This window comes from Nyctereutes procyonoides, unplaced genomic scaffold (genome assembly GCF_905146905.1).
Source record: "Nyctereutes procyonoides isolate TBG_1078 unplaced genomic scaffold, NYPRO_anot_genome, whole genome shotgun sequence".
Classification (NCBI taxonomy): domain Eukaryota; kingdom Metazoa; phylum Chordata; class Mammalia; order Carnivora; family Canidae; genus Nyctereutes; species Nyctereutes procyonoides.
The window spans coordinates 3,263,073-3,276,356 of record NW_026575121.1 but is presented as its reverse complement, the minus strand read 5'-3'; the positions used below and the strand labels follow the sequence as shown (position 1 = coordinate 3,276,356).

General features: G+C 43.8%; 1 non-coding gene across 1 annotated transcript; it reads left to right on the top strand.

Annotated features, from left to right (window-relative positions):
• Positions 1-9,022: 9,022 nt before the first annotated feature.
• LOC129516714 (U6 spliceosomal RNA) lies at positions 9,023-9,124 on the top strand. The gene has a single exon (XR_008665845.1). It is a non-coding gene; the product is annotated as a U6 spliceosomal RNA (small nuclear RNA).
• Positions 9,125-13,284: the final 4,160 nt, after the last annotated feature.

Genomic DNA, 13,284 nt, shown 5'->3' with positions numbered 1-13,284 from the left:
TAACTGACTGAGCCACCCAGGTGCCCCTATCTTTTCCTTACATAACTAGATTTAATATTTTACTTAAAGCCAGCATGTTTGCCATTTTTACTTGATGGACTAGTAGCTATGACAGGAGAAAAGGTTTTGACCCCCGTCTCATGACCCTAAGAGTGATGGAATTGTGCGTCAAGTGCTAAGGGCCACAAGACCTTTTGACAAGTAATGATTAAGTGTGAGAAGGCAGTAAGAGGTGAGTTGGGGTTTGGAAAAAACAAGACCAAGGACAAGATTTCTCTACCTCCTCCCAACGATAAGCTTCTATTAGGCTAAAATCAGTCCTGATCAATAACCTACCATGGGGACACAGCAACCAAAGATGCCATAGGTTGCTCTCTATTTTTACTCTCCCTGAGATTTCCCTTGTGGGAGAAGATGTAAAATGGAGCCCAGAGTCACTCTGTGGGTTTGGGACAACACAGTGAGCCTCTCCTATTGGCCGATCTCCCTTATCCCACCCAAACAGGAGTAAGTGAAATCAAACTGAAATTTTAACACCAAGGACCCCACAAGGGATTAAGAAGTGACTCGGGTGCCACGTCAGCAGAGTATGTAGACAGAAGGGGGAAGGCCACCCCAGGTTCTCCAGGTACTGAGGAGCGCTTTGGGTGGTCGAGTTACTTGTATTTTCAAGCCCTGGCTGGCCAAGCCTTCTTCCCCGCGATGTGGGGATGCCAATAGGCCGCCTGTCCCCTCCAAGCTCTGCTCAGCAGCTCAGGACCCCATTCTGTGGAGAAGTTGCAACAAAGAATAAGCAAACTTCCCGGGACGTTCACCCCCGCAGACCAACAGGGCCTTGTGCGCTGGTCTGAGACCACTTCTGGAGATCAGCATGTGACCGAGTCACAATCTCTGACGAGTCACAATCTCTGACCACTCCGTCAGCTATCTGCAGTTCCTCCTTTTTTTTCTTTTCCTGACCTCATAAACAATGACCGTTGACAGTGTCATGGTCTATAGATCCCGAGCCAAGATTAGCTTTGGTTAGGAGGAACCCTTCCAGCCTCCAAAACCATGGTCAAAATGTTTTCTTTATGGGTAGGAAATTTACTTTCTCTGAAAGAGATTATTTAATATGTTATTCACCATTCCTGTGTTTGTTCTCTGCAGTTATAATAATAGCAAAATCGATGTTACCCAAGAAGTAGACACGGAACTTCTTGATAAAGGGAGGAAGTAACCAAGTAGTTGAAAGCAAAAAGTGGCTTAGTTCTGCAGTTTCTGCTCTCATTTGTATGACGCCCACTCCTCCTCAAAAGACAAGAATATAAATATATATATAAATATAAATATATATTTATATATCTGTTTCCCAATTGTCCTAAGAACTTGTGTGTTACCTGCCCCATCCCCTCCACACGCAAAAATCTTTTTTTTAAGATTTTATTTATTTATTTACTTATTTATTTATTCATGAGAGGCACAGAGAGAGAGGCAGAGACACAGGCAGAGGGAGAAGCAGGCTCCCTGCAGGGAGCCTGGTGCAGGACTCGATCCAAGACCCTGGGATCACACCCTGGACCAAAGGTAGATGTTCAACCACTGAGCCACTCAGGTGCAACTACACAAAATTCTAAATAGGAAATAAAAGCAAAAAGAAATCTACCGGCCCTTCCAATTCTCTCTTCTACAAATGAATATCTAAAGGTGACATTTCAAAACAGCAGAGGAAAAGGTGGATTGCTCAACACATGGTATTGAGGAAACTGTATGGCCACATAGAAAAAAAACATTGAATGTAGAACAAAATCCATATGAAGCAGAGATTTAAATATAAAAATGAAAATGTAAAAGTACTAGAGAAAATTGGGTTGCATCTTTCATAGTTTTTTGATGATTTTTGGAGTGAGGAAGTATCACATAAAACCAAGAGGCCATAAAAAATTCAACTACACAAAACTGGTTGATTCAATTATATAAACAAATTTTAAAAACAAACAAAAAGACCCTCATGGGAAAAAAAAAACCACCAGAAACAAAGTCAAAAGATAAATAACAAAACAGGAAGAAAAAAAAAAGGTGTTTGAGGACAATTTCCTTCAGACACAAGAACTGCTAAATTTTAATTTTAAAAGTACCCCAAAATCTAATAGAATAAATGGAAAAAGATCGAAGGAGATAGTTTACAAAAAAAAAAAGATACAGAAATGGCCCATGACCATATAAAAAGATGGGCAACCTTACTCACAACTGGTCCTATAGATACATCCACATGAATGCAAAAAGGAGTATGTTCAAAGTCATTCAGAGTAGCTGCTTGTATGTGAATGGGAAAATAAGGAGGTTCTATATGTACTGGAATAGAACCATCCCTGATACGTTTTGTTAGATGAAGAAAAACAAGGCTAGAGCTGTGTGTGTGTGTGTTTAAAAATAGTCTAAGGATTGATGTATTTAAGAATTTTCAGAAAGAATACCAAAAGATCCATTACCCTGGGTTTTCTCTAAGGAAGGAAAATTGGATGACTGGAGAACAGAAACAGAGGGATGCTTTTCATTGGATATTTCTTTGCACCTTCTGAATGTAAACATGTTACCTTCTCAAAAATGAAATATGATAATGAATAAAGAGGCGACAACCATGAGCTTGAATAAACTTCAAAAGGGATGAGTAGGATGGTGAATTTTATGTTCTTTGAATTTCACCTCAATTAAAAAAAAAATGAGCAGGATTCCCAATAGGGAGGTAAAAGCCAAGCCTGTTCCTCCTCCAGTGTATCTGTCTTGGGGCCCTTCAGGTGCTGGTAAAGGTTTAAAAACTGATTTCTAGAAGAAAACAATGATTTGTAGCATTTGTCAGTTTCTGTGACATAAATAGTCCCATCACTTAGTATAGAATTGGGACAGGACACAAGACAGTTTGCTCTTGTGAGCCAGTAAAATCCAGGTCTAGTTCATCACTGGCGTCTACCTAGTTTCTGACACCAGAACCTTGGGAAACATCTTTGATTCCTAGACCCTTCCTGTTCCTTCTCCTTACGACCCATTGTGTCCTTACTTAACCAGTCCACTCTTCCCCCACTGCGTAGAAGTCTCACAGTTTGGGGATGGATCCTTTCCCTAGGGGGTGATTCCGAACTGGTCTAACTCAACATGCCAGTTGCTTCCCATTGGTGTATAGAGATATTTATCCCTTGAGACAACCAGGTGGACCCTGGGGAGGTCTGGAGACCCAAGGCGCTCGCATTGAGCCATTCTAGTCTGCCAGCCATACGTGCATCATTACTTGTCAAAAAGGTTGGGAGGCCCTGGTCTAGGGCAATCATAACCTTCCCTTCTCCTTACTACTGACTGACTCAGGCTAAGTCTATTAATGCATGGTATTCACTAGTCACTAGACTAGCCCTAATATGGACCCATGACCCAATTCAGGCCAATGAGACTTGAGAGGAGTTTTGCCGGAGGCATTTCAGGTTTCCCACTCTTCAGAGAGTAATAGGAAGATATGATTTCTCTCTTCCTCATGCAGACGAGGCCTAGAACTGCTGCAGCCACCCTATCAAGCAGCCTGAGAACGGAGTCAGCAAAGGATGGAGGGCCAAAAAGATGGCCAGAGCCAAAGCACTCCACCTTATTTCTGGTTTTCCTATGTTGTAAACTAATAAATATTTCAAGATACTTTGACTTAGATTTTTTGTTTCTTTTCATTGAATATATGCTTTAGTAACATACTTTAACCGTCTTTTTAAATGCTTTTGCATATGACTATAGCTTGTTGATCATCTATATTTAATATTTCTATTGATATTTTACCCTCTTGTGCTGGTTCACTTTATGCTAGAGTTAGGCTGTAGTACTCCGTCATTCAGTCAAACACTAATGTAGGTGAAGGTATTTTGTATATGTGATTAAAACCTACTTAAAAAAAATTTAAAAAATTAAAAAATAAAAAAAAAACCTACTTAAATTTATTTTAAGTGGAGGGGAATACTTTTTTGATAATCTAAGTGGGCCCCATCCAATCAGTTGAAAGCCCCTGAAGCAAAACCGAAGTTTCTCTGAGGGAAAAGAAACTCGGGCTGTGGAATTGCAGCATCAGCCACTGATCAAAAATTTCCAGCCTTCCCTTCCTGCTGACCTGCGCTACAGATTTCAGACTTGCCTAACCAGCTCCACAGCTGCATACGCCAACTCCTTGTAATAAATATCTCTCTCATAATCATAAATAAATAAATAAATAAATAAATAAATAAATAAATAATAAATACACACATGCGCGCGCGCGCGCGCACACACACACACACACACACACACACACACACTACTGGTTCTAGTAGAAACCAGAGTGATAGCAGTCCTTTTTTTCCCTTTACATACTTATATCAATTTGAGACTATATTTTGCATCTATTTATACGTTTGTCATTATTCTTAGTTACACTGTAGGCTTTAGGTGCACATGAGTAATTCCTAAAGTAGGTCAGAAGTTCTGCACATTTGAAAGATGAAAAATGTTGTTAAATTACCTTTTCTAGAGGTTATATCTATTCAAACTCTTACTTGAATGTAGGCTTTGTGTCTTTGTATTACTATGTGTTCTTAGCACATAGTAAGTGCTTGGTAGATATGAACAGAATTCTAGAAGGAGAAACATGGGTTAAGGTAGAAAGACATGAAGGTATGCTAGACCAGAGGGTTCTTTGACTCAATCACTTTTTTTTTTTTTTTAGGTCTCTTTTCTTCTACAGGTGACATGAGAATTTGGAATGATTCACCCACATAGTACTTATGCTGCAGCAGCCCCAAAAGGCAGAACTCTGAATTTGAGGTCGGACCTGAATTTAAACATTCTGTGTAACATTCCACTTTGTGACCTTGGGCAGATGCCTTAGCTTCTATGATCCTTAGTTTCCAAATCTGTAAAAGGAAAGTGATAACCTTCCAGACTGGTGTAAAGATCAAATATATAAAGAACCTGGTCCATTGGAGTTATAATAGGTCTAGACACAGAGGTTATAATAAGGTCCTTTCCCCAAATTTTGGAACAAAAAGCAGCAACGCTCTAAGAGCCAACCTGTAAACTGAGTACATAAGGCATCTGAGCAGAGATGTGAGGTGACCCTGAAAGGACAACAAGACACCAACCAGGCTGACTTTAGTAAAATACCTAAAAGAGGCTATACCCACCAGAAAGGGATTAGTCAGGGATAAAAACTAGAAAAAGCAGAGTCAGAGACAAAACGGAGCTGTGCCACTGAAGCCTTGTCTCATTAGGCCCCAAAATTCCAGCTAAAAGGTAATTGCACTTCTAACAACATCCCCATCTGGCTGTCCAAGCTTAATGCCATTCAGTGTTTCATGGCGTTTTATGTTCTGTTTCCACACTGAGCAAAACCCTTCTGATAGTTCGGGTTCCTCCACGGCCTGTCTCTAGGAAGTAGTCTCTGGTCAGAGTCACCTGGCCAGCCAGCTCTCCCAAAACCAACATCCCACTCAAACACCGGCGTTCTTTTTTATTCTAGGGGTTAGGCAGGACAGTCTGACCCAGATGGCAGAAGAAACAGCAATCACATTTGTGTCTAATTCACAGCTCTAATTAAGATGAGAAAAAAGAAAAGTAGAGCACGAGAAGGAATTGTCCGCGAGCTGAAAATTGTGAAAGCTCCCACGTGTGTATGGGGATGGCAGCCTGTGAACCTTGCTTTCAACATTAAGCTGATCTCATACCATCTCTGTCAGGAAGACAGGGCAAATATTTGTCCTGCTTGTTCCTGAAAAGACTTAAGGTAGGCAGGCAGTAATGGCTATCCTCCTTGACCAATGACAAAACTGAAGTGGTAAAAAGAAGAGATTTGTCCAGGATCACATAATTGTTATATAGAAGTCTAGGAACCAAACCTTCATTTTCTCAGTCCAAATGCAAACTCTGGCCAAAGAACCAAGCTGAAGATGAGAAAGGAAGGGCATTGGATCTAAACAGAATGCCAAGTTGGAAATACTTGAGGATGGTCGTATAGTTCTCTTAGATTTTTAGATCTTAGAACTCTTGAGTTGTTTTAGATTTTTTATTTATAACATAGAGTGTATCCAATTGTAATAGGGGAACACTTTTGATTCCAGCCATAATAGAGTAGCTTGTACTGAACCAACTACCCTGCTGAAAACAGCTATTATCAGCTGCACAGAATATATAGCACAAGCTGGGATGCCTGGGTGGCTCAGTCGGTTAAGTGGCTCCCTTCAGTTCAAGTCATGATCCCAGGATCCTGGGATCAGACTCAGCGGGGAGCTTGCTTCTCCCTCTACCTGCCCGCTCCCCCCACTTGTGCTCTCTCTCTCTGACAAATAAAGAAAATCTTCAAAAAAAAAAAAAAAAAAGGAATACATATCACAAGTATTTGAAGGCACTGACGAGCAACCAATGCAGACAATCCCTAAGAGTAGGTGAGCTCTGTATTCACCCCAGCCCAATTCACAGGGTAAGGAATAGGGTAAGTGGTAGCTACTCTATTCTTTGATTGGGCTGCAGAGACAGATTGGAGTTCAAAGTTGCCAAAGTGGCTGGGACTTAGGTGGTAAAACCTCACAGAGGGGGGAATTGCCAACAAGTGAACCGACAGTGTAGGAGCAATCTCCTATTGAGGTGCTTGCTAACTCCCAAACTAAGCCAGCATAGCCGTGACTATAGGAAAGCTAATGGAATGCTTTGTACAAAGATTCTACAGCAGCATGGAATTGAACAGATTGAGGGTGGAGTACAAGGTTCACCAACTCGGAATAGCAATACCCAAATCTCTGACTGAGACTCCAGGAAGACCATAGCTTGGTAATGAAGGTAAACCCAAAAGGACCAACCCTAAGAAAGCCTAGAACAACCCTTGACAGGATTAAGGTGATTGGCCTGTCCCATCTGCCCTCTAACTTTTAGAAAAAAGATGAAATAACCCAGAACCTCTAAAAGCTAATAACCAGTAAGCTAAAATAGGAGGAAAAAATAAAATTAAAAAAAACCTTGATTCTTCTACCAAAAAAGGAGAAATAAAGCAGTAAAGAACAGAAATAGAAACATATAACAAGATAGTAAATATAAACATTTCAAGAATTACATTAAATCTTAATAGATCATTACTCCAATTAAAAGACCAAAATTGCCTTTGGATAAAAAAGCAAATTCAAAAAAAAAAAAGCAAAATCCATGTGCTATTTACTAGAGACTCAATTTAAATATAAAAATAAAAAGATTTAAAGAAAAAAGAATGAAAATAATATGCCATATAAACACTAACCAAGAGAAAGCTGGTAGAGCTATATTAATATCAGTCAACAAAGACTTTGGGGGAAGAACTATCTCTAGAGATTAAAAAGGGAAATTTCATAATGATAAAAACATCAGTCTACATAAGATAAAACAGCCCCAAATTTGTGTGCACCTAATAATTTATAATTTATAAGTAATTTGTGGAAAATGTAGCATAGTTTCAATATATATTAAGCAAAGTTGACAGAACCAAAAGAAGACATAGATAAACCAATAATCATTACAGGAGATTTTAGCACCTCTTTAAATAGCTGATAAAAGAAACAGACAAAGAATCAGCAAAAATATAGAAAACTTGAGCAACACAAATCATCAAATTGACATAATTGACATATTACAGAACTTTATACTTAACAATTGCCACATACATGCTGTTTGTGAGAGCATATGAACCCTTATCAACATGGACCATCTGCTAGGCCATAAAGCAAGTCTCAAACAATTCCTAAAGAGTGAACTCATAAAAAATGTGTTCTCTGACCCCAGGAGAATCAAACTAGAAATCAGTAACAGGAAGATAACTAGACACCCCCCATGTGTTTGAAAATTAAGCAGCACATTTCTAAATAGCTTGTAGGTCTAAGAAAAAAAAATTGCAGTGAAATTATAAACTATTTTAAGGGCCCTGAGTGGCTCAGCAGTTGAGCACCTGCCTTTGGCTCAGGGCATGATCCTGGGGTCCTGGATGAGTCCCACATCGGGCTCCCCCGCAGGGAGCCTGCTTCTCCCTTGGCCTGTGTCTCTGCCTCTCTCTCTGGGTCTCTCATGAATAAATGGGGAAATCTTTTAAATAAATAAATTAATCAATTAATTTAAACTGAATAATAATGAAAATGTGACATACCAAAACATTTGGGATATAGATAAAGCAGGGCTGAAAGGGAAATTCATAGCTTTACGTGTACATATTTGAGAAGAACAAAAATTGAAAGTCCACGAGTTTAGCTTCCATCTTATGAAGCTAGAAAAAGAACAGCAACTGAAACTCAAGAAAATAGAAGGAAGGCAATAATACAAATAAGTGTAGAAATCTTCGAAACAGAAGACAAATATGCAATAAAGAAAGTCTACAAATTCTAAAAGGGACTTGAGGTGCCGACCTTTGTTTCTGAGTAAAGATCTGTTTTGGTTCTTTTTCTTGGTCTGTTTACATTTTGTTTCCTTCTATTGTCCTGCTGCACGACCTAGGGGTTTTAGTATGTTGTTAATTAGGAGCGGTGAGAGAGGACATCTCGACTTTTTCCTGACCTTAAAAAAAAAAAGCATACAGTTTCTCACAATAAAATAGGATGTTTGATGTGGGATTTTATAGATGATTTCTTTTTTTTTATCATGTTGCAAAAGTTCTCTATTCCTAGTTTGTGCAGAGTTCTTGTAATAGATAAATGTAAGATTTTTGTCGAATGCTTTTTCTGCATAGATCGATATGATCATATGATTATTTTTCTTTAGTGATGTAGTGGATTACATTGGTTGATTTTCAAATGTAGAACCAGCCTTGAACTTCTGGAATAAATCCAACATGGTCGTGGTCTATAATTCTTTTAGACACTGTTGGATTCAATTTGCTAAATATTGTGTTGATGATTTCTGCACCTATGTTCATGAGAGCTATTGATCTGTAATTTTCTTCTTGCAGTATTTTTATCTGGTTTTGGTATTAGGGTAATGCCGGCCTCATAGACAAGTTGGAAGTAAAGTTTTGTTTTTAAAAGTTTTCTGGCGAGTGCTTGCTTCAGCAGCACACGTGCTAAGATTGGAACAAAACAGAGAAGATTAGCATGGCCTCTGCACAAGGATGGCTTGCAAAATTTGTAAAATTCTCCTTGAGAGATGGGTTGGGGTGATAGTTGCGTACTGTGAGGAATCTATTTAAAACCACTGAATTGCATACTTAAAATGCTTAAGATGGTAAATTTTATGCTATGTATATTTTGCTGCAATGAAAAGTTCCCTTGAGCTTTGGCCGTACTAAGTGGTGGTCTGGGTGAGACCTAGGCCTTAATCGAAGGCTCCAGAATGATCTGGTGAAAGCGAAGCAGAAAGGCAGGTAAAGATTCTGGAACCAAGGATTGTAGGGAGTAGCTATAGTTGTTTGCTCCCCTGCTAAGCAAAAATCTAATCGGGAAGGCTTTATACACAGTTATGAATATTAAATTAACAATGGAAGATAGTATTTTGGCCAAAAAACAATTCAGAGACTAAATGATGTAGGATTTGAGAAAGGGATGTTGCTAAGTCTTTTTTTTCGCCTAAACTAACATTACGCTTTCTTTAGCTCTTGCCCCACCTATGTGGCTGAGGGTGTGGTAGGTGGGGTGAGTAGGGGACACTCTGCTGTCATAGTTACAGGAAAAGGTTCAGCATTTTACGCTCAGGGAAAACGGATGACGGACTGAATTTCAAAAGCACATTGTTCTATGGAAGGCTGACAAGCTTACCTTTGCAACGTGGAGACAGGTGGCTCATCAAGTTAACACGTAGGCACAATTCTGGAGCAAGAAATGGTGTGGACTTAGAACAGACACCTCAAGCCCCTAAGACTTGTGGTTAAAGCCTCATTACTTGAACTTTACCAGTTTGGCAGTGGTGTCAAAATTTGGTGCTGCTGCTGAATTGTACTTTCACTAAAGATGATCTCTCTCCCTCTCTTTTTAAAGATAAAGGGTGTTTTTAAAGGCTTCCCTTCTCTGATTTCTCAAAATGCCATTAAATACATATTAGTTATGTTTTTATGAAATAATCTTATTTTACAGACTATTGTCTATTTTAAGACACCATCAACTATAGTTCACTGTTAAAACACTATTTCTAAAAAAAAAAAAAAAACAGTTTTTTTTAAGCCACATTCTAATTTTGGAAGTAGTAAATATGAAAAACGTCCATCTCAGAGTCAGAGAAACTCTGTAGCCCAATTCCTCCTCCCTGACCCGTGCAAGCCGTGCAAGCCAGGCGCCTGTGGACAGCACATCCCCATCCCTTCTGTGTCAACACCCCTGAAATTCGATCCATCACTCCGTCAATTTCCATACCCAAATCTTTCTTTCTTTCTTTCTTTCTTTCTTTCTTTCTTTCTTTCTTTCTTTCTTTCTTCTTTCTTTTTTCTTTCTTTCTTTCTCTTTCTTTCTTTCTTTCTTCTTTTTTCTTCCTTTTTTCCTTTCTTTTTTTCTTTTCTTTTCTTTTCTCCTCCCCCCCTTTTTTTAAGATTTTATTTATTTATTCCTGAGAGACCCAGACAGAGGCCGAGACCCAGGCCGAGGGAGAAGCACCTGCGGGGAGTCCTATGCGGGACTTGATCCCGGGACCCGGGGTCACGGCCTGGGCCCAAGGCAGCCGCTCCTCTGCGGAGCCCCCGGGGCTGCACACCTGCTCCTGTTTCCGTGCTCCACTCCGGTTTCCATGATAAAGACCTTGCGCAAATGGAGACCTTGGCCCCCTGCCCCCCCCCCGCACCCCCCACCCCGGCCTGCACATTCCGTCGCCCACGGTCCTGCTCCTTTTCCCTCCTGAACCGGGTGCAGCCCCGCTGCCCCCCTGCCCGGCCCTCCCCCGCCCCCCAGCACTGCAGCCCCAAGACCTCTGCCTGCCCCTCCCTGCCCTCCGCAGTGCCCCCCTCTTCTCAGGTGGCCCGAGGCCCTTGGGGTGAAGCCCCGGAGCCTTGCGAGGGCCTGGGCCCTGCCTCTCCAGCGTCCCGGGGCCCGCTCCCCGCTCCGGGAGCGCCACACGGACTTCCCCGGGCTCGTGGGGAGTCGCGGCAGGTTCTGCCCTGCTGGACACCCCCGCTCCTGCCCTGGGTCTGGGCCGCCTGGGCCTGCCCCTCAGGCTTCAGCGGCCTGTCGCCTCCTCTCGAAAGCCCTCCCTGACCGCACCGCAGGAGGAGCCGCGGTCCTCTGCTCTGCATCGGCCAGCACAGTGGGCCTTCATTCACGCAGCACGGGGCACCCTGGCCCACCCCGACCCACCGCGGCCCACCCTGACACACCGAGGCCCACTAGGACCCACCCCGACCCACCGCAGCCCACCGCGGCCCATCGCGGCCCACCCCGACCCACCACGGCCCACCCCGAGCTTCCGCGGCCCACCGGGACCCACCCTGGCCCACCGCGGCCCACCGCGGCCCAAACTGAGCTTCCGCCACCCACCGGGACCCACCCCGACGCACCGCAGCCCACCGCGGCCCACCCCGAGCTACCCTACCGTGGCCCACTGGGACCCCGACCCACCATGGCCCAGCCCGGCTCACTGCGGCCCACCGCGGCCCACCGCAGCACACCCTGGCACATCTGGGCCCACCCCGACCCACCGCGGCCCATCGGGACCCACCCCGGCTCCACCACCACCCACTGCGACCCACCGCCGCCTGCTGGGACCCACCCCGGCCCCACCGCGGCCCACCCCAGCTCCCCCCATCCTGGGCCACCCCGGCGTGGCCCACCACCGCCCACCCCGACCCACCATGGCACACTCTGGCACACCCTGGCCCACCGCGGCCCACCGCAGCCCCTCGGCCCACCGGGCCTACCCGGCCCCCCTGCCCCCCAACCCTGGCCCACCTTGGCCCACCCCAACCCACTGTGGCTCACCCCGGCCGACCCTGGACCACGGGGCCCACCCCCACCCACCCTGGCCAGGCCTGTGTGAGCCTGCCTTCCCCACCAGGGAGGCGGCTGCCTTGAGCTGCCTTGAGGCCTGCCTCGCGCTCCTGAGGCTGGATGATGGTGCGTGGAGAACTCAGTCAGGGAAGAGTGAACAAGCCCTCACAGATCTACCTGCCGTGAGCATGCAGTCCCGAGTCCGTCTGCTGGCTTCAGGTCCCAGCTCCCCCAGTTATTGGCGAGGGGACTAGTCACCTCATCTTCCTGGGTCTTAGTCCTCCCTGCACCAGTGGGCAGACGAGGCCAAGGCCGTCCTGTGAGTTGGGGCAGCTACCAGGACTGAGTGAACTGGCGTGTGTGTAAAGCACTTAGGACACTGCCCTGCACACTGAGCACTCGAGTATTTGTTATTATTAGTATTACCCCATTTATCTGCCTTAACAACCTCAGGAGGAATGATAATTGGTAAAGTGGGGACTATATCCAGTAAAAGCCTCTAGAATTTGAGGATGTGGTGACCAAAAGGTCACCATCTGGAGATGGAACCACCCAAAGTCAATATAAAAAAAGCCTCACATCAGCACTCAGCTGAAGTAGTCTTTCCTCCAGACAAAGCTTGGGATCCATCCAAATCAACCGAGGTAGCAGATGTGTCTCCAGGCCCAGACTCCAAGATTAAAGACATAATGCCCATTAAGAGCACTTAGAAAATCATAAAGTATGATATGAACGTTTGTGGTTGTGATTCCTATTATTAGTAGTAGAGTAATTCTATTACCTAATCAATGGTATTGTGATCTGACCGCCTGAAACAATGCAATTGCTTGTGATCACGAAAACGTATTAGTAGGGCAGAGAAGCCGAAGAGCTGAGAAGGATGTTTATCCAGCACAATCTCATCAAGAGGGATGCCCGTATGAGACCAGACTGGTCAAGTTCACGGACCAAAGTTTCTCCTGACGCCATGCAAATATTTTGGTTCACATTGTCCGTGTTTATCATGCAAGTACTTTTCTTTTGACCAGCTTTGCAGACCCTGGGAAAGGGAACCACTTGGATAACAATCCCTATAAAGCGAACAAGTGAGTATCCGTTCAGCAAACACTTAGGGAGCCCCTACCATCCGGCTGGCACCATACAGTGGTAAGTAGCTCCTGCCCTCGTGTTACGGTCCAGAGGAGAGGGGGGCAAACAAGTAACCACACGAATAAAACCACAACTGCACCTTGCACTAAGTGTGTATCAGGCTAGAGGAGTAAGAGAGGCTCTTCTGATACTTTACGTGGAGCCGGGAGTCAACCAGCTGATGGAATGAAAGAGAAAACTGTCAGAAGACAGCGAAGAGTTTGTCGTGTTTGAGGATTGGAAGGGCCAATACAGATCAGAAGGGGTC